The 19,566-nt window shown below is 37.7% G+C and overlaps 1 protein-coding gene across 11 annotated transcripts in view; it reads right to left on the bottom strand.

Moving 5' to 3' along the window:
- Positions 1 to 19,566, bottom strand: part of NCOA6 (nuclear receptor coactivator 6) — a 109,110-nt gene that overhangs the window by 73,883 nt on the left and 15,661 nt on the right. For 8 of the 11 annotated variants that reach the window (XR_007461922.1, XM_049649937.1, XM_049649941.1 and 5 more), the window contains exon 2: positions 15,308 to 15,384. The exons of 2 other annotated variants lie outside the window; for them this stretch is intronic. The gene's annotated coding sequence lies outside the window, so the exon portion shown is untranslated. Of the gene's footprint in view, positions 1 to 15,307; positions 18,642 to 19,566 lie in introns of those variants that run through there. One more of the 11 variants, XM_049649938.1, reaches the window with a different exon arrangement.

The following is a 19,566-nucleotide window of genomic DNA, read 5'->3' as shown; positions in this document are numbered from 1 at the left end:
CAAATCCATCAACTGCCTTTCCTCCACCCCCACTAACTCACAGACTTGAAGTTTAAGAGCTAGAAAGGAATTTGCATAATAATCAGTCTAACTCCCCCCAACTCTCAAAGGAAAAACCTGAATCACAGCAGTGGTATTGTGACTTGACTGAAATTATAGACTAGGATTGTGACAGGATAATGACTAAAGCCTGGTCTTTCACCTTCAAATTCAGTGCTTCTCCCACCATATACCAAACTGTCTTCTCACCAGGGTGACTCTACCCTACTCATACATAGTACACAATTAGCAGAAATATCAGAACCAAGTGACCTAGTTTATTTCAGGCCAATACCCACTAATTAGAATTGTTGCAATAACTCCAAAATGACTGAAGTCAGAATATCTGAGATCAAATGAGTATATGCCTTGAAAGAACTTCAGTAGCTCCCAACCTTGGCTACACATTATAATTATTTGAGAAACTTAAAAAAATAATTCCAGAGTCATACTATGTCTGCACTGTGGCCTGAGCTTTGGGCACTGAAACACTACCCAGGTGATTCTAATGTGCAAAGTTTAGAACCACACTTTTCATACATTATTTAATTTACCTTATATGAGGAAACTGAGTCAGGTAGGGAATGTGGTTAAGAATTTGCTCCAATGGGGTGCCTGGGTGGCTCAGTCAGTTAAGCATCTGACTCTTGATTTTGGCTCAGGTCATGCATGGTTCATGGGTTTAAACTCTGCGTTGGACTCTGCACTGATAGCTCGGAGCCTGCTTGGGATTCTCACTCTCCCTCTCTCTCTCTCTCTGCCCCACCCACACTCACTTGCATGCACTGCCTCCCTCTCAGAATTAATAAACATTAAAAAAAAAAAAAAAAGAATTTGCTCCAAAAAAGTGATGAAGGAGAAACAAAAGCTTTTTCTTTTATTATCATAAAGTCTGGTTGTTTAATTTTTTTTTAATATAATACAAACCATATTATTTGTGTGGAAATAAAACAAACATAACTATATAGAATCTAAAATTGAACTGCAGCACCCTGTATTCCATCTTGGTTTTTTTCTACATCCTTGGAATCACTTAAACCTTTCTTAGCTTCCATGTTGTCATTTAGAAAATGATGGGCTAACATTTTCCAGATCTAGGGACACTATGACTATTTTAATCCCTGGCTATTTGACTTCAATGTTTTTGGTTTTTTTAATTTTTAAATGTTTATTTTTGAGAGAGAGAGAGAGAGAGAGAGAGAGAGCATGAGTGGGGGAGGGCAAAGAGAAAGGGAGACACAACTTTAAACTCAGTTTAACCAACTGAGCCACCCAGGTGCCCTGACTTCAATGTTAATCATACTTCCCTGAAGAACTGGAAATTATTTGGTGCAAGATCTCTAACTCTTCCTTTTTCCACTAGTGGCTATTCTCCACACTATTCTATCATCTTCCTCCTTTCAAAAAGTTAATCCAAACTGGAAATTAAAATGGAGGCTACCTCAGGGTGTCTGGGTGGCTCACTCAGTTGAGTGCCTGACTCTGGCTCAGGTCATGATCTCATGGTTCGTGGGTTCTGGCCCTGCATCAGGCTCTGCGCTGACAGCTGGGAGCCTGGAGCCTGCTTCATATTCTGTGTCTCGGTCTCTGCCCCTCCCCAACTTGTGTATGCTCGCACCTGGGTGGCTCAGTTGGTTAATGTCCGACTTTAGCTCAGGTCATGATCTCATGATTTGTGAATTCAAGCCTCTCTGACAGTGCGAAGCCTGCTTTGAATTCTCTCTCTCTCTCTCTCTCTCTTTTTCTCTCTCCTTCCCTATAAAAAATAAATTAAAAAAAAATACATTTTTCCTATTCAGCTTTATAGCCTCCATGGGAAGATAAGCTCTGAGCACAAATGAAGAGTGTGAATTCTGGGCCTCTGATACCCAACATTCAGGAAGTGTTTACAAAGGTGCAAGACCAGCCCTAGTCCAGTTACATAGTCATCAGAAGTTGGCTACTTACCATGTCTACTCTCTCACAGCCATTTTGCATAACGGCTAACCCTAACCCTATCCTTAACTCATAACCCTAACACTACCCTGATCCTTTAATTTAGGAATGGACTATTATGTTCCTTATCCTTGACATTTAACTATATCAATTATTTGGGATTATGATTGAGAGACTTTTTTCTTTCCATATTATTTTTCTATTTATTCAATGCTGCTTATTTATTGAATAAATAGCACTGAATAAACACCATCTTTTTTTGTTTGTTTATTTTTGAGAGACACCGTATGAGAAGGGGAGGTGCAGAGAGAGAGGGGGACAGAGGATCTGAAGTGGGCTCCATGCTGACACCAGAGAGCCCAAAGTAGGGCTTGAACTCACAAACAGTGAGATCATGACCCGAGCTGAAGACGGATGCTCAACCAACTGAGCCCCCCAGGTACCCCATAAATACTATTTATTAAAAAAAATTTTTTTTAATTTTTTAATGTTTATTTTTGACAGAGAGAGAGACAGAAAGACAGAGACACAGACAGAGTGGGGGAGGGGCAGAGAGAGAGGGAGACACAGAATCCGAAGCAGGCTCCAGGCTCTGAGCTGTCAGCACAGAGCCTGACGTGGGGCTCGAACTCACAGACTGGGAGATCATGACCCGAGCTGAAGTCGGACACTCAACCGACTGAACCACCCAGGTGCCCGTAAAAAATTTTTTTTAGTGTTTATTCATTTTTGAGACACAGAGAGACAGAACATGAGTGGGTGAGGTGCAGAGAGAGAGGGAGACACAATCAAAAGCAGGCTCCAGGATGAAGCTGTCAGGACAGAGCCCGACACAGGGCTCGAACCCACGAACAGCAAGATCATGACCTGAAGTTGGACATTTAACTGACTGAGCCACGCAGGTACCCCAAATGCTATTTTTTTAAAAAAATAATCATTGAAAAGATCTATAAGGTATGAAATAAAGATGAACTATTACTAGTCACCATCATCTTCATCCGAGTACAATGAACAATTTTGCTAATATGCTCTGTTTTTAATTTAATGTGTTAATCCCCCCCGCCCCCATTAAAGGGTAAAGTTGAGACTAGGTCGAGGAGCATTTGTCTTTTCTAGATACCTCATATAGTAGAAACCATATAATAACTGGTCTTTTGTGACCAGCTTCTTTCACTTAGAATATTTTCAAGATGTTGTAGGAAGTAACAGTATTTTTAAAAATACCAAATAACATCCCTTACCAAAAGAACCACATTTATTTATCCATTTATTCATCAGCTGATAGACATTTGGGTTGTTTCCATTTTTCACTATTATGAATAATGCTGTTATGAATATTTGTATACGAGTTTTTGTATGGACATATTTTCATTTTTCTCAGATATATATATATATATACACGATTACATGTACACATACATACATATTTACATACACATATACATACATATATACACACACACACTTAGGAGTAAAATTGCTGGGTCATATATTTTCTATGTTTAATCTTTTGAGGAATTTCCAAACTGTTTTACAAAGCAGTTACACCATTTTACATTCCCACCAGTAGGGCACAAGGGTTCCAACTTCTCTGCATCGCCGCCAACTTATCATTACCTTTCTGAGTATAGCTATCCTGGTGGGTGTAAGGTGGTATCTCATGGTGCTTTTGATTTGCATTTCCCTGATGCCAAATGATGTTAAGCATATTTTCACGTTTATTTTCCATTTGCCACAATTTGGAGAAACATCCATTCAAATCTTTTGTCAATTTTTAAAACTGGGATATTTGACTCTTTATAATTGAATTGTAAATTTTTTTTAAAGTTTATTTATTTGAGACAGAGACGAGTGGGGGAGGGGCAGAGAGGGAGAGAGGGAGAATCCCAAGCAGGCTCTGCACTGCTAACTGTGAGATCATGATGTGAGCTGAAACCAAGAGTCAGATGCTAACCAACTGGGCCACCCAGGCACCCACAAGAGTTCTTGGTATATACTTTTATCTTTAATATTTTATCATTCTTTTATTTTTACTGCAGTATAATTAACATACAGTGTTTTATTAGTTTCTGGTGTACAATAGATTCAATAATTCTATACATTATTCAGTGCTCCTCAAAATAAATGTACTCTTAATCTCCTTCACCTATTTCACCCATTCCCCCAACTACCTCCCCTCTGGTAACCACCAGTTCGTTCTCTATAGTTAAGAGTCTGGTGTTTCATTTGTCTTTTTTCTTTGTTCACTTGTTTTGTTTCTTAAATTCCACACGAGTGAAATCATATGGTATGTTTTTTTCTCTGAGCTATTTACTGAGCAGTATACCGTCAAGATCCATCCACATTGATGCAAATGGCAAGATGTCATTCTTTTTTTATGGCTGAGTAATAACTATTATACACACACACACACACACACACACACACACACACACACACCTTTATCCATTCATCTATTGGGCTGCTTCCATAATTTAGCTATTGTGAATAATGCTATGATAAACACAGGGGTGCACATATCTTTTAGAATTAGCATTTTCATATTCTTTGGGTAAATACCTAAAAGTAGAATTACTGGATCATACGTGAATTCTATTTTTAATCTTTTGAGGACTGCCATTCTGTTTTCCACAATGGCTGCTCCAGATTGCATTCCTACCAACAGTGCACAAGGGTTCCTTTTTGTCTACATCCTTGCCAATACTTGTTGTTTCTTGTTTTTTATTTTAGCCATTCTGACAGGTGTGAGGTCGTATCTCATGGTTTTGATTTGTATTTTCCTGATGATGAGTGATGTTGAGATTCTTTTCACGTGTCTGCTGGACATGTGGCTGTCTTCTTTGAAGAAATGTCTGTTCATGTTTTCTGCCCATTTTTACACTGCATTATTTGGGGGTTTTTTTGTGTTGAGCTGTATAAGTTCTTTTTTTTTTTTTTTTAATGTTTTTATTTATTTCTGAGACAGAGAGAGACAGAGCATGAGCAGGGGAGGGGCAGAGAGAGAGGGAGACACAGAATCTGAAGCAGGCTCCAGGCTCTGAGCTGTCAGCACAGAGCCTGATGTGGGACTTGAACTCACAGACTGTGAGATCATGACCTGAGCTGAAGCGGACGCTTAACCGACTGAGCCACCCAGGCACCCCTATAAGTTCTTTATATATTTTGGATACTAACCTCTCATCAGATATGTTGTTTGCAATTATCTTCTCCCATTCAGTATGCTTTTTGTTTTGTTGATTGTTTCCTTTGCTGTGCAGAAGCTTTTTATTTTGATGCATTCCTAATAGTTTATTTTTGCTTTTGTTTCCCTTGCCTTAGAAGATAGATATATCTAGAAAGCTGCTGCTACATACAACTGATATCAGAGAAATTACCCCCTGTGCTGTCTTCTAGGATTTTTATGGTTTCAGGTCTCACATTTAGGTCTTTAATTCATTTTACGGTTATTTTTGTGTATAGTGAAAGAAAGTGGTCCAGTTTCATTCTTTTGCATATAGCTGTCCAGTCTTCCCACCATCATTTGTTGAAGAGACTTTTTCCCATTGCATATTCTGGCCTCCTTTGTTTTAATTTAATTAACCATATAATTGTGGGTTTATTTCTGGGCTCTTTATTCTGTACTATTGTTTTATGTGTCTATTTTTGTGCCAAGACCACACTGTTTTAATTACTACAGCTTTATAGTATATCTTGAAATCTGGGATTGGATTGTGATACTTCCAGTTTTGTTCTTCTTTTTCAAGACTCTTTGGCAATCCAGGGTCTTTTGTGGTTCTACACAAATTTTAGGATTATTTGTCTAGTTCTGTGAAAAATGGCATTGGTGTTTTGACAGGGATGCATTAAATGTGTAGATTGCTTTGGGTAGTATGGACATTTTAACAATATTTGTTCTCCCAATCCATGAATATGGAATATCTTTCCGTTTGTTTGTGTCATCTTCAATTGCTTTCATCAATGTTGTTTAGTTTTCAGAATACTGGTCTTTCACCTCCTTGGTTAATTTTATTCTTTTTGGTGTAATTGTAAATGGCATTGTTTCCTTAATTTCTCTTTCTGCTACTTCATTATTAGTGTATAAAAATGCAATGGATTTCTATAGGTTAACTTTGTATCCTATGACCTTACTGAATTCATTTATCAATTCTAGAAGTTTTTCGGTGGAGTCTTGGGTTTTCTACATATAGTATCATGCCATCTTGTAAACAGTGAAAGTTCTGCTTCTTCCTTACCAATATGGATGCTTTTTATTTCTTTTTCTTGTCTGATTGCTGTGGCTAGGACTTTCAGTACTATGTTGAATAAAAGTGGTGAGAGTAGACATCCTTGCCTTGTTCCTGATCTTAGAGGAAAAGCTCTCAGTTTTTTACCATTGAGTGATTTTAGCTGTGTGCTTTTCATACGTGGCCTTTATAATATTGAGGCATGTTCCCTTTAATCCTACTTTGTTGAGAGTTTTTATCAAAAATGGATGTTATACTTCATCAAATGCTTCTTCTGCATCTACTGAAATGATCATATGGTTATCCCTTCTCTTGCTGATATGATGTATCACAGTGAGTGATTTACAAATACTGAACCACTCTTGCATCTCAGGAATAAATCCCACTTACTTGTGGTGAATGAATTTTTAAATATATTGTTGGATTTGGTTTGCTAATATTTTTTTTAGGTAATCTCTAGACCCAACGTGAGACTTGAACTCACAACCCTGAGATCAAGAGTCATATACTCTTCTAACTGAGCCAGCCAAGCACCCCTGCTAATACTTTGTAAAGGACTTTTGCATCTATGTTCATCAGAGATACTGGCTTGTAATTCTTTTTTTGTACCGTCTTTATCTGGCTTTGGGGTCAGAGTAATGCTAGCCTCATAGAATGAATTTGGAAGTTTTCCTTCCTCTTACATGTTTTGGAATAGTTTGAGAAGAGTATGTATCAACTTTTCTTTAAATGTTTAGTAGAATTCACCTGTGAAGACATCGGATCCCAGAATTTTGTTTGTTGGGAGTTGATTCCTGATTCTATTTCATTGCTGGTAATCAGTCTGTTCAAATTTTCTATTTCTTTCTGATTCAATTTTGGAAAGTTATATGTTTCTAGGAATTTATCCACTTTTTCTAGGTTGCCCAGTTTGTTGGCACATAATTTTTCATAATATTCTCATAATCCTTTGTATTTCTGTGGTGTCAGTTGTTATTGCTCCTCTTTCATCTTTGATTTTGCTTATTTGAGTCCTCTCTCTCTGCTTTTATTTTTGATGAGTCTGGGTAAAGATTTTTCAATTTTGTTATTTTTTCAGAGTCAGTTCCTGGTTTCATTAACCTATTTTACTGGTTTTTTTTTGTTTTTTTTTTTTTTTTTTTTAGTTTCTATTTCATTTATTTCTGTTTTAATCTTTACTATTTCCTTCCTTCTACTGGTTTTGGGTGTGTTTGTTCTTTCTCCAGTTCTTTTGGGGATAAGGCTAGGTTGCTTATTTCGGATTTTTCTTGCTTCTTGCAGCAGGCTTTTATTGCTATAAATTTCCTTCTTAGAACAGTTTTTGCTGCATCCCAAAGATTTTGAACCCTTGTATTTTCATTTTCATTTCTCTCCATGTATTATTTTATTTCCTCTTTGATATCTTGGTTGACACATTCATTGTTTGGTAGCATGTTATTTAACTCTATGCACTTGTGTTGTTTCTAGATTTTTTTCTTATGACTCATTTCTAGTTTCACAGCATTGTGGTCAGAAAAGATGCATGGTAAGGTGCCTGGGTGGCTCAGTTGGTTAAGTGTCCAACTTCAGTTCAGGTCATGATCTCGTGTTTCATGGGTTCAAGCCCCATGTTGGGCTCTGTGCTGATAGCTCAGAGCCTGAAGTCTGCTTCAGGTTTTCTATCTGACCCTCTCTCTTTGCCCCTCCCTCACTCGCACTCTGTTTCTCTGTCTCTCTCTCAAAAATAAGCATTAAAAATAAATAAATAAATAAATAAATAAATAAATATGAAACTATATAAAGGTGTATTCATTATTTCAATTGTCTTGTCTTTCTTAATATTTAATTTCTTAAATATGTTTATGCACACATAGGGGAAAAGACAAAGGAAACTCAATAACAAGACATAATGCAATGAAAAATGGACAAAAGATTTGAAGAGACACTTTACAAGAAGCACATAAAAAGATACTCAACACTATCAGTCATCAGGAAAATGAAAATTAAAGCGACAAATAACACACCTACACTAATGGTTAAAATTAAAAAGAATAAGTATCAAATGTTGGCAAGGATGCAGAGCAACTGGAACTCCCATAGTGGTGGGACTATAAAAATGTACAAACAATTTGGCAGTTTCTTTTAAAGTTAAGCATTTATTTATCATAAGACCCAGCAATCTAACTCCTAGATATTTATCCTGAATAAAAACATGTCTATACAAAGACTTCCTATGAAGGTTAATAGCAACTCTATCTATAACAGCCCGAAACTGAAAGTAAACTGGACACAGCCCAAATATCCATCAATCAGTAAATGGATAAATTGTAGTGTAGCCATACAGTGGAATACTGCCCAACAATAAAAAGGATCAACTACTGTAAAGGTTATCTACCAGTCAAGGGAGGGGATTTTGTCCCCTAGTGTATAGGTGGCAATGTATGGAGACATTTTTGATTGTTACAATCAAAGGAAGGGAGGAGAATGCTATGGGCATCTAATGGATAGAGGTCAGGGATGCTACTAAATATCCTGCAATACACAGGACAGTCTGCAAAACAAATTATCCAGCCCAAAATGTCCATAGTGCCAAGGCTGAAAAACTCTGAATTACTGAAATATGCAACAGGGATGAATCTCAAAAACATGGTGATCAAAAGAATCCAAACTTTTCTATGACATTTTACAACAGGCAAAATGAACCCACAACAATAGAAATCTGATGGGTACTTCCTAGGACTGGGATGGGGACTGATTAAACAGGGGCACAAGGTAACTTTGGAGTGAAAATGTTCTACATCTTCTTGATTGTTAGGATATAGGCATCCGACAGAATACAAACTATACATTTAAAATGAGTGTATTTTATTGTATGTAGAGTATACTTGTAAGATTGGTAAAAAATAAATAAATAAATTGTTTAAGGTGGGTGAAAGGTACATACGGTTCATGATAGCATTCTACTTTTGTATCTGTCTCAATTTCCATAATAAAATGTTTTTTTAAATAAGCTATAAACACTAAATGATTCAGGAAGAAGCCTTAATTAAATCTCTTAACAACAATAAAAAATATTCAAGGGGCACCTGGGTGGCTTAGTTGGTAGAGTGTCCAACTCTTGATTTCAGCCCAGGTCATGATCCCAGGGTTGTGGGATCAAGCCCCCATCGTGGGATCAAGCCCCATGTTGGGCTCCGTGTTGGGTGTGGAGTCTGCTTAGGATTCTCTCTTCCTCTCCCACTGCCCCTCCCTAGCTCGAGTGCTTGCTCTCTTTCTCAAAAATAAAATAAAATAAAATAAAAACAAAAACAACTCAGATAAAAAACTTACTGTGAGAGTGACCTTTATGTCTCTCTTCGTGAAGGGGAGAGAGGCTGATGTGAAAGACAGAAGGAAGAAAGAGATACAGTTTGATACAGGAAAGATGAAGAAAATTTCACAAGCTACTTTTTCCCCTTGGTCCATCTGGACCCAACCTGCCACTAAACCATGCCTTCTGTGGGAGATATACTTCTAAGATGGCCATCAATTATTCCAGCATCTAGTATTCACATCCTTGTGTAATCTCCTCCCCATGAGTGGGCTAGCCTAGTGACTTCTAACCAACAGATGCTGGTGACAGGATGTCACTTCCATGATTATGTTAAAAAGATGTGACTTCTATTTTTCTGGAAGACTCTATTTATTGCCCTCTCAGTGTGCTATATTGGAGCAGCCTCCAGTTAACAGCCAGTGAGAAACCAAGGTCCTTACGGAAGGATAATACCTAAAGATCATAAAGGCCATCCATATATGAAAGATCCACTGCTAATATCATCCTCAATGGGGAAAAACTGAGAGCTTTCCCCCTAAGGTCAGGAACACAATAAGGATGCCCACTCTTACCACTGTTATTCAACATAGTGTTGGAAGTCCTAAACTTAGCAATCAGACAACACAAAGAAATAAAAGGGATCTGGGGCACCTGGGGGGCTCAGTCAATTGGGCGTCTGACTTCGGCTCAGGTCATATCTCAGGGTTCATGGGTTTGAGCCCTGCATCAGGCTCTGTGCTAACAGCTCAGAGCCTGGAGCCTGCTTCATATTCTGTGTCTCCCTCTCTCTCTGTCCCTTCCCCACTCCTGCTCTGTCTCTCAAAAATAAATAAACATTAAAGAAAATTTTTTTTAAAGAAATAAAAGGGATCCAAATTAGCAAGGAGGAAGTCAAACTTTCACTCTTCGCAGACGACATGATAATCTATGTGGAAAACCCAAAAGACTCCACCAAAAAACTGCTAGGACTGATACTTGAATTCAGCAAAGTTGCAGGATATCAAAGCAATGTACAGAAATTGGTTGCATTTCTATACACCAATAATGAAGCAACAGAAGGAGAAATCAAGGAATTGATCCCATTTACAATTGCACTAAAAGCTATAAAATACCTAGGAATAAACCTAACCAAAGAGGTGAAAAATCTATACACTGAAAACTACAGAAAGTTTATGAAAGAAATTGAAGAAGATGCAAGAAAATGGAAAAAGATTCCATGCTCCTGGATAGGAAGAATATTGTTAAAATGTCAATACTACCCAAAGTAATCTACATATTCAATGCAATCCCTATCAAAATAACACCAGCATTCTTCACAGAGCTAGAACAAACAATCCTAAAATTTGTATGGAACCATAGAAGACCCCGAACAGCCAAAGCAATCCCAAAAAAAGAAACCCAAAGCTGGAGGCATCACAATTCCAGACTTCAAGCTGTATTGCAAAGCTGTAATCATCAAGACAGTATGGTAGTGGCACAGAAACAGACACATAGATCAATGGAACAGAACAGAGAACCCAGAAATGGACCCACAAATGTACTGCCAACTAATCTTTGACAAATCAGCAAAGAATATCCAATGGAAAAAAGACAGTCTCTTCAGCAAATGGTGTTGAGAAAACTGGACAGTGATAGGCAGAAGAATGAACCTGGACCACTTTCTTATACCATACACAAAAATAAACTCAAAATGGATGAAAGACCTAAACATAAGACAGGAAGCCATCAAAATCCTAGAGGAGAAAACAGGCAACAACCTCTTTGACCTTGGCCACAGCAACTTTACTTGACATGTCTTCAGAGGCGAGGGAAACAAAAGCAAAAATGAACTACTAGGATCTCATCAAGATAAAAAGCTTCTGCACAGAGAAGAAAATAATCAGCAAAACTAAAAGGCAACCAACAGAATGGGAGAAGATATTTGCAAATGACATATCAGATAAAGGGTTAGTATCCAAAATCTATAAAGAACATATCAAACTCACACCCAAAAAACAAATAATCCAGTGAAGAAATGGGCAAAAGACATGAATAGAAACTTTTCCAAACAAGACATCCAGATGGCTAACAGACACATGAAAAAATGCTCAACATCACTCATCATCAGGGAAATACAAATCAAAACCACCATGAGATACCACCCCACATATGTCAGAATGGCTAACATTAACAACTCAGGCAACAACAGATGCTGGCAAGGATGTGGAGAAAGAGGTACCCTCTTGCACTGCTGGTGGGAATGCAAACTGGTGTAGCCACTCTGGAAAACAGTATGGAGGTTCCCCCCAAAATTAAAAATAGAACTATTCTATGACCCAGCAATTGCACTACTAGGTATTTATCCAAAGGATAAAGAAGTGCTGATCTGAAGAGGCACATGCACCCTAATGTTTACAGCAGCACTATCAACAATAGCCAAAGTATGGAAAGAGCCCAAATGTTCATCAACTGATGAATGGATAAAGAAGATGTGGTATATATACACAATGGAATGTTACCTGGGGATTAAAAAGAATGAAATCTTGCCAGTTGCAACAATGTGGATGGAACAATGTGTATTATGCCAAGCAAAGTAAGTCAGAGAAAGATAAATATCATATGACTTCACTCATATGTGAAATTTAGGATACAAAACTGATGAACATAAGGGATGGGGAGCAAAAATAATATAAAAACAGAGACAAACCATAAGAGACTCTTAAACACAGAGAACAAACTAAGGTTTGCTGGCGGGCTGTTAAGTGGGGGGAAGGGCTAAAAGGGTGAGGGGTATTAAGGAGGAAGGACACTTGTTGGGATGAGCACTGGGTGTTATATGTAAGTCATGAATCACTAAATTCTATTCCTGAAAATAAACAAATAGATAGTCTGAGAACACAGGGAAAAAAAAGAAAAGAAAAGAAAAAAGAAATCAAGGTCCTTAATTCAACATCCCTTGAAGAAGTGAATTCCACCAACAACCAAGTGAACTTAGAAGCAGTTCCTTCTTCAGTCAAGCACTGAGATGAGACTCCAGCCCTGGCTGACACCTTGACTGCTGCCTCTGAGAGACCCTGACACAGAGGACTCACCTAAGCTGTACCCAGATTCCTGACCCATGGAAATTGTGCCACAATAAATATCTGTTGTTTTAAGCTGCTAAATTTGTGGTAATTTATTATGCAACAATAGATAACTAATGGACTCTCCCTGGAAATCCTACTGAATATTCACCTCCTTTAAAACTTTTTGGCAGTTTCTGGGGCACCTGGGTGGCTCAGTTGGTTGGATGACCGACTTTAGCTCAGATCATGATCTCACAGTCTGTGAGTTCAAGCCCCACATCGGGCTCTTGCTGACAGCTCGGAGCCTGTAGCCCGCTTCGGATTCTGTGTGTCCCTCTCTCTCTGCCCCTCCCCCACTCACACTCTGTCTCTCTCTCAAAAATAAAAATAAAAACATACAAAAATAAATAAAAATTTTTTAAAAAGTTAAAAAAAAACTTTTTGGCAGTTTCTTTTAAAAGTTAGTATGCCATATATGCCATACAACCCAGCAATCCCATTGCAAGGGATTTACCCAACAATAAATAAAAATATGTCTACACAAAGACTTGCAAAAATGCTTGTAGCAGGGCACCTGGGTGGTTCAGTGAGTTGAACCTCCAACTCTTGATTTTGGCTCAGGTCATAATTCCAGGGTCATGGGATCGAGCCCCACATCAGATCAGGCTCCTTGCTGAATGTGGAGCCTGCTTAAGATTCTCCCTCTCCCTCTCTCTCTCTCTCTCTCTCTCTCTCCCTCTGCCCCTCTCCCCCTCTCCCCTGGTCACACTCTATCTCTATAAAAAAATAAAATTAAAATTAAAAAACATTTATAGCAACTTTATTCACAGTCATCAAAACTGGAACTAACCCAAATATCCATCACAAGTGAACAGATAAACATGTTATATCCATATAAGACAATAATCGGCATCAAAAAGGAACAAACTACTGATACATGCAACAACACAGATAAATAATGAAACTATGCTAAGGGAGGGGCGCCTGGATGGCTCCTCCATGAAGCATCCCACTTCAGTTCAGGTCATGATCTCACAGTTTGTGAGTTCGAGCCCCATGTCGTCATCGTTGTCGTCAGGCTCTGTGCTGACAGCTCAGACCCTGGAGCCTGCTTCAGATTCTGTATCTGCCTCTCTCTCTCTGCCCCTCCCCCGCTCATGGTCGCGCGTGTGTGTGCACGCGCTCTCTCATAAACATTTTAAAAAAATTAAAAATGCATGTAGGTAAAAAGTAAATAAAACGGATGCAGGTGATTGTATGCAAATTTACCTCATTAAGGTAACTAAAAAAAAAAAATCACCTTCTTTGTCAAGCCTTCTTTAATTACATCTAATGCAGCTGATTCCATTATTCTACCCTAGCTCTCAAACAGTATTCTACAGATAAATTACCCAAACTGCAGAAAATACAGTTTTTTTTTAATTTTACAGTAGCTAAAACTTACAGGACACTATTATATACCAGGCATTGTTCTAAGTACTTTGCATTATCAATTCAATTAGTTCCCCCAACAATTCCATGAAATAGATTCAATTACCCCCATTTTACAAATGAGGAAACTTAGGCACAGAGAAGTAACTTGCTTAAGGTCATACAGCTAGTAAGTGACAGAGCCATTATTCAAGTCTAGGCAGGCTGGGCTCTTCACAACCACCTCCCTCTCTATCTCAGACCATTGGTGTATTAGGTAAAAGGATACTCTCAGCTCACTAGAGACTGACAGGTTCATTCACTCATTCAACAAATATTTAGGCATGCAATATATGCCAGACATTGTTCTAAATGCTAAGGATACGATAATGAAGAAAAATACAGACATGCTACCTGCTTTTATGGGGCTTATATTCTAGCAAGAACCTAGATTTAAAGCACTAGATTCCTAAATCAAAATATTTATACTCTTATTTATGTATTTATCCAAACATTTATGCAAAAAAAAAAAGTCACAAGTTACAATAGTGGCCAGGTCTGCTTTAACTGGCTAGATCTGTGGTTCCCAAACTTGTCAAATTTTAGGATCACCTGGGGATCTTTTAAAAATACCAAAACCTAAGCCAGGTGCCCAAGCCAATTAAATCACAATGGAGTGGGGAGCAGGGAAGGAAGGGAGACACAGGCATCAATAGTTTGCCAAGTTCCATAGGTGATTTCAATGTGAAGACAAGTTTGGGAAATCACTAAGCTATGGTTTTCATCTGTCTAAATGATACAGTTCATTCATGGTTAGAGAGACACAGATGAATAAGAAAAGAATAAACCAAAACTCTATACACTTGCCTTCCTCTGAATCAAAGATTTGCAAGGTACCTTTTTTTCTTTTCAATGTTATGAATTCTGAAAACATGAGAAAGACAACCAAATAAATATTTTCCTTCTTGGATTTACTCATGCCTCCATTCCCCTCCAGAATCATAGACAACTGAGACATTCACCTTTTTACCTTTTCTTAGTACCTTCCATGAAATCAATAAAGAATTCTGCCATATTCCATATTTTCAACATAACTGAAAAAGATAAGACTCACTTGCTTTTCTATTAAGAAAGTGTTTTTCTAATAAGCAGATCTCATTTAATTCTGTTGCTTTGGGTCCAATTCACATGTCAAACACAGCTTATCAAACTAAAATTCCCCACTGACATGGAGATCAAATGCCTTCTTTTTAAAAAAGTAAACTCTATTTCTAAATCAATCCTTTTCTTATGTTGAAACCAAGTTTTTGTTTTTTTTTTAATAAATCAAGATTGCATTTGTATTCTATATATAAACAACAGACCTGTTTAAGAACTCTCTGACCACTCTCAGAAAAGATAATAGATGTTCAGTAGGACCCCTCTCCATTCCATCCAGGACCTAGACAGAAAAGGGCAGAGAGGAAGAAGAGAAACATCAGAAGAAAAGACTAAATTGTATAAGCCCAATAAGCCTATTCAAAGTAAAATTTTTGTGACTGGCCAAATTCCTTCTTTCTATCACTGTTTCTGGTAATTTCACTCTAGAAAGTGTTGTTAAAAGACATGAGATTATCTGGGAATGCAAGCTGGTGCAGCCACTCTGGAAAACAGTACGGAGGTTCCTCCAAAAACTAAAAATAGAACTACCCTACGACCCAGCAATTGCACTGCTAGGTATTTATCCACAGCATACAGGTGTGCTGTTTCGAAGGGACACAGGCACCCCCATGTTTATAGCAGCACTATCAACAATAGCCAAAGTATGGAAAGAGCCCAAATGTCCATTGATGGATGAATGGATAAAGAAAATGTGGTATATATATATATATATATATATATATATATATATATACATACACACACACACACACACACACACACACACACAACGGAGTATTACTTGGCAATCAAAAATGAAATCTTGCCATTTGTAATTACGTGGATGGAACTGGAGGGTATTACGCTAAGTGAAATTAGAGAAAGACAAAAATCATATGACTTCACTCATATGAGGACTTTAAAAGACAAAACAGATAAACATAAGGGAAGGGAAACAAAAATACAAAAACAGGGAGGGGGACAAAACAGAAGAGACTCATAAATATGGAGAACAAACAGGGTTACTGGAGGGGTTGTGGGAGGGGGGATGGGCTAAATGGGTAAGGAGCATTAAGGAATCTACTCCTGAAATCATTGTTTCATTATATGCTAACTAATTTGGATGTAAATTTAAAAAAATAAAAAATTAAATTAAAAAAACACACATGAGATTACCTATAGTCTCAAATCCAGTGTAATTTTTTTAAAGGAAAGCTTTCGTAATAATTAAGAAAGCTTTTTCAAAATACATCAATAGTGGTTATGCAAGCGTGTTCATTTTACAATTCATTATCCTTATGATTTGTGCACTTTGCATTGTGTGTGCTATACTTGAGTTAACAAATATTAAGAACAGATACATCTGTACTGGGCAGAACCCTTGAAGGATTGTAATGAAGTAAGTAGCAGAAACAGTCCCACAAAGGTTACATGATTTGCCCAAGATCTTCCATGTAGTTAGCTACACACTTAGTCTTTCTTGTCACTTTCCTACTCTTTGTTGTAAAACTGTAAATGTTCTGATAATAATATACTTTTTAATTTAACATTATTCTCTTACTTACACTATGAAAAATTTTTATTACAAATAACAACGCAGGGGTGCCTGGGTGGCTCAGTTGGTCAAGCGTCCAAGCATCCGACTTCAGCTCAGGTCTTTGTAGTCTGTGAGTTTGGCCCCACAGTCAGGCTTGCTGCTATCAGTGCAGAGCCCGCTTTGGATCCTCTGTCCCCCTTTCTCTTTGTCCCTCCCCCGCTTCACACTCTCTCTCTCAAAAATAAATATTTTAAAAAAGTGACAATGCAAAACCAAACAAGGAAACAAAAAAATGGAAAATACAGACGTCCTGGTTCACAACTTGTGCACCATCACAGGTGCTGCACTATCCACATAAGGAAATTAAATAAAGCCTAATGCCCATGCAATGATTTCCTAACTGCAGAATCCATTTTTAATAATATTTTCAATACAAATGTCAAATGATTACTAGTAAAATTAACTAGGTATAGCTTGAGAAAAGACATTAGCATTATTTTATGATAGTGAAACCCAGGGTGACAGAATGGAAAGAGGGCTGGGCTAAGCATGGCAGGGTAAGTGTGCCTCAAATTCTAGTAGTAACCTTCCCTTGTATGACTGGCAGGATATAATCTCTCTGGACCTAAGATTTCTAAACTATAAAATGAGAAGATGGATCACTAAGCTAAAGCTGAACAGAATCTTGAGCTCCTTCCAGGTTTAAGAAAACTCAAGGACTAGTTACCAAGAAATTTAATTATCATTCTATATGCTTTCACTTTAACCAATGAATATCTCTATTTGAATGTTTTAAATAGCTTTGTAATGGGGGTGGGACGGGTGGGCAAAATGGGTGAAGGGGAGTGGGAGGTACAGGTTTCCAGTTATGGAATGAATAAGTCATGGAGATGAAAGGTACACCATAAGGAATATAGTCAATGGTATTGTAATAGAGTTTTATGGTGACAGATGGCTACTACACTTGTGGTAAACATGGCACAGCATATAGAGTTGTCAAATCACTGTGCTGTACACCTGAAACTAATATCACGTTGTGTGTCAACTATACTTCAATTAAAAAAATAAACAGCTCTGTAAAATAAGAATCCTAGACTTCTTCTGGATTCTGCCTCATAAACACAAGCATATCTTCAGCTTGTGCCAAATATAAATCTTCCAGATTTGTTGTCTAGTGCAAGACCCTTCCTTCTCAAAGATGGCTAGTAATAACACCCTCAATACTTTACCAAGAGACTCTTTTGCATGAGTTTTTTTAACTTAATATTTTGAAATCATTTCAAACTTACAGACCATGAGTTATTTCCTTTTTTTTTTTCCTTTTTATTTTTAAGTAATCTCTATACCCAACGCAGGGCTCAACCTCACAACCTCGAGATCATGAGTTGCACACTCTACCAACTGAGCCAGCCACGTTCCCCCATGAGTTATTTTTTAAATAGAAAATATGTGTAGAGAAGTCCCTCATAATTTCTAATCTATAATTTGAATACTTTCAATGGATGCATTTATTCAACTATCCTTTAGCAACCGCTTACTATGTACCAGGCAAGGTAGGTATTTTCTTGCTCCCAAAGTTACTATAGAAGAAACAAAAATTCTGTATAATGAGAAATTTAAAGAACATTTTTATGAATGCCTAAATCTGGATATTATACTTATAAGTACTTAAAATTAAGTTGGCCTGTTAACCACACAGACCTAAATGTTTCAGGATAATTTATTAGGCATTTAAAAAGTATCTGAATAAACAGTTAAATGTGAACTGTCAAAAAACATTTGTCTTGGCATAACTAAAGATCCAATCCCATCCTCCCCATACCTCGTGAATCTGTTATAAAACTTTTACATGCTTCCTGTTTCTAAGTCCAGGGCTCCCATGGGAAAATTTATGCAAACCTCCAGTCAAATCATAGAAATTTATGAGACTGACACGCTATCTACTGCATAAATGAGGCACCTCAAATCATAAAAACTTAGTACCCTGAAAGGATCCACAAAATGCCTGTCAAAGAGACTGGCATTTCTTTTTTTTTTTTTTTTCTTTCTTTTTTTTTTTTTTTCAACGTTTATTTTATTTTTGGGACAGAGAGAGACAGAGCATGAACGGGGGAGGGACAGAGAGAGAGGGAGACACAGAATCGGAAACAGGCTCCAGGCTCCGAGCCATCAGCCCAGAGCCCGACGCGGGGCTCGAACTCACGGACCGTGAGATCGTGACCTGGCTGAAGTCGGACGCTTAACCGACTGCGCCACCCAGGCGCCCCGAGACTGGCATTTCAATACTGTAGCAACAACTGGTTTGCTCCTACTAGGCATAATAGACAACTTAAGAGATTAGGGAATATTAACATTAATTTTTAAACTTCAATTCTGACAGTGTAATATAAGAAGCAAAAGATGAATCTGTGAAATATGAAATTTGAGATTCCTAGAACTCATTCTAACACAAATATAGTTAAGTTAATTGAGCACAATATAAACCAACAAAATAAGTCAGAGGCTCAAAGAGATTCTCCCCATATTGTTAGATGCCATGATAGGTGGATAATGTAAAATTTAGAGAAAAACTACTTTCTATATCATGTTCTAACAATGAATACCACTGTGTCCTTTTAGGCCTAATAAAGCTGTAGTAAAAAAATAACACAGGTTTAGAGTACTAGTCTTTTAATCCATGCTCTAAAATACAAATGACATTGAAAAGTTGATCAAAGGGGCGCTTGGGTGGCTTAGTCGGTTGGGCGTCCGACTTCAGCTCAGGTCATAATCTCACGTTCCGTGAGTTCGAGCCCCGCGTCGGGCTCTGTGCTGACGGCTGAGAGCCTGGAGCCTGTTTCAGATTCTGTGTCTCCCTCTCTCTGACCCTCCCCCGTTCATGCTCTGTCTCTCTCTGTCTCAAAAATAAATAAAAACATTAAAAATATTTAAAAAAAAAGTTGATCA

This window comes from Panthera uncia (genome assembly GCF_023721935.1).
Source record: "Panthera uncia isolate 11264 chromosome A3 unlocalized genomic scaffold, Puncia_PCG_1.0 HiC_scaffold_11, whole genome shotgun sequence".
Classification (NCBI taxonomy): Eukaryota; Metazoa; Chordata; class Mammalia; order Carnivora; family Felidae; genus Panthera; species Panthera uncia.
Note: the sequence above shows the minus strand (reverse complement) of the source record. Positions and strands in the feature narration are given on the sequence as shown.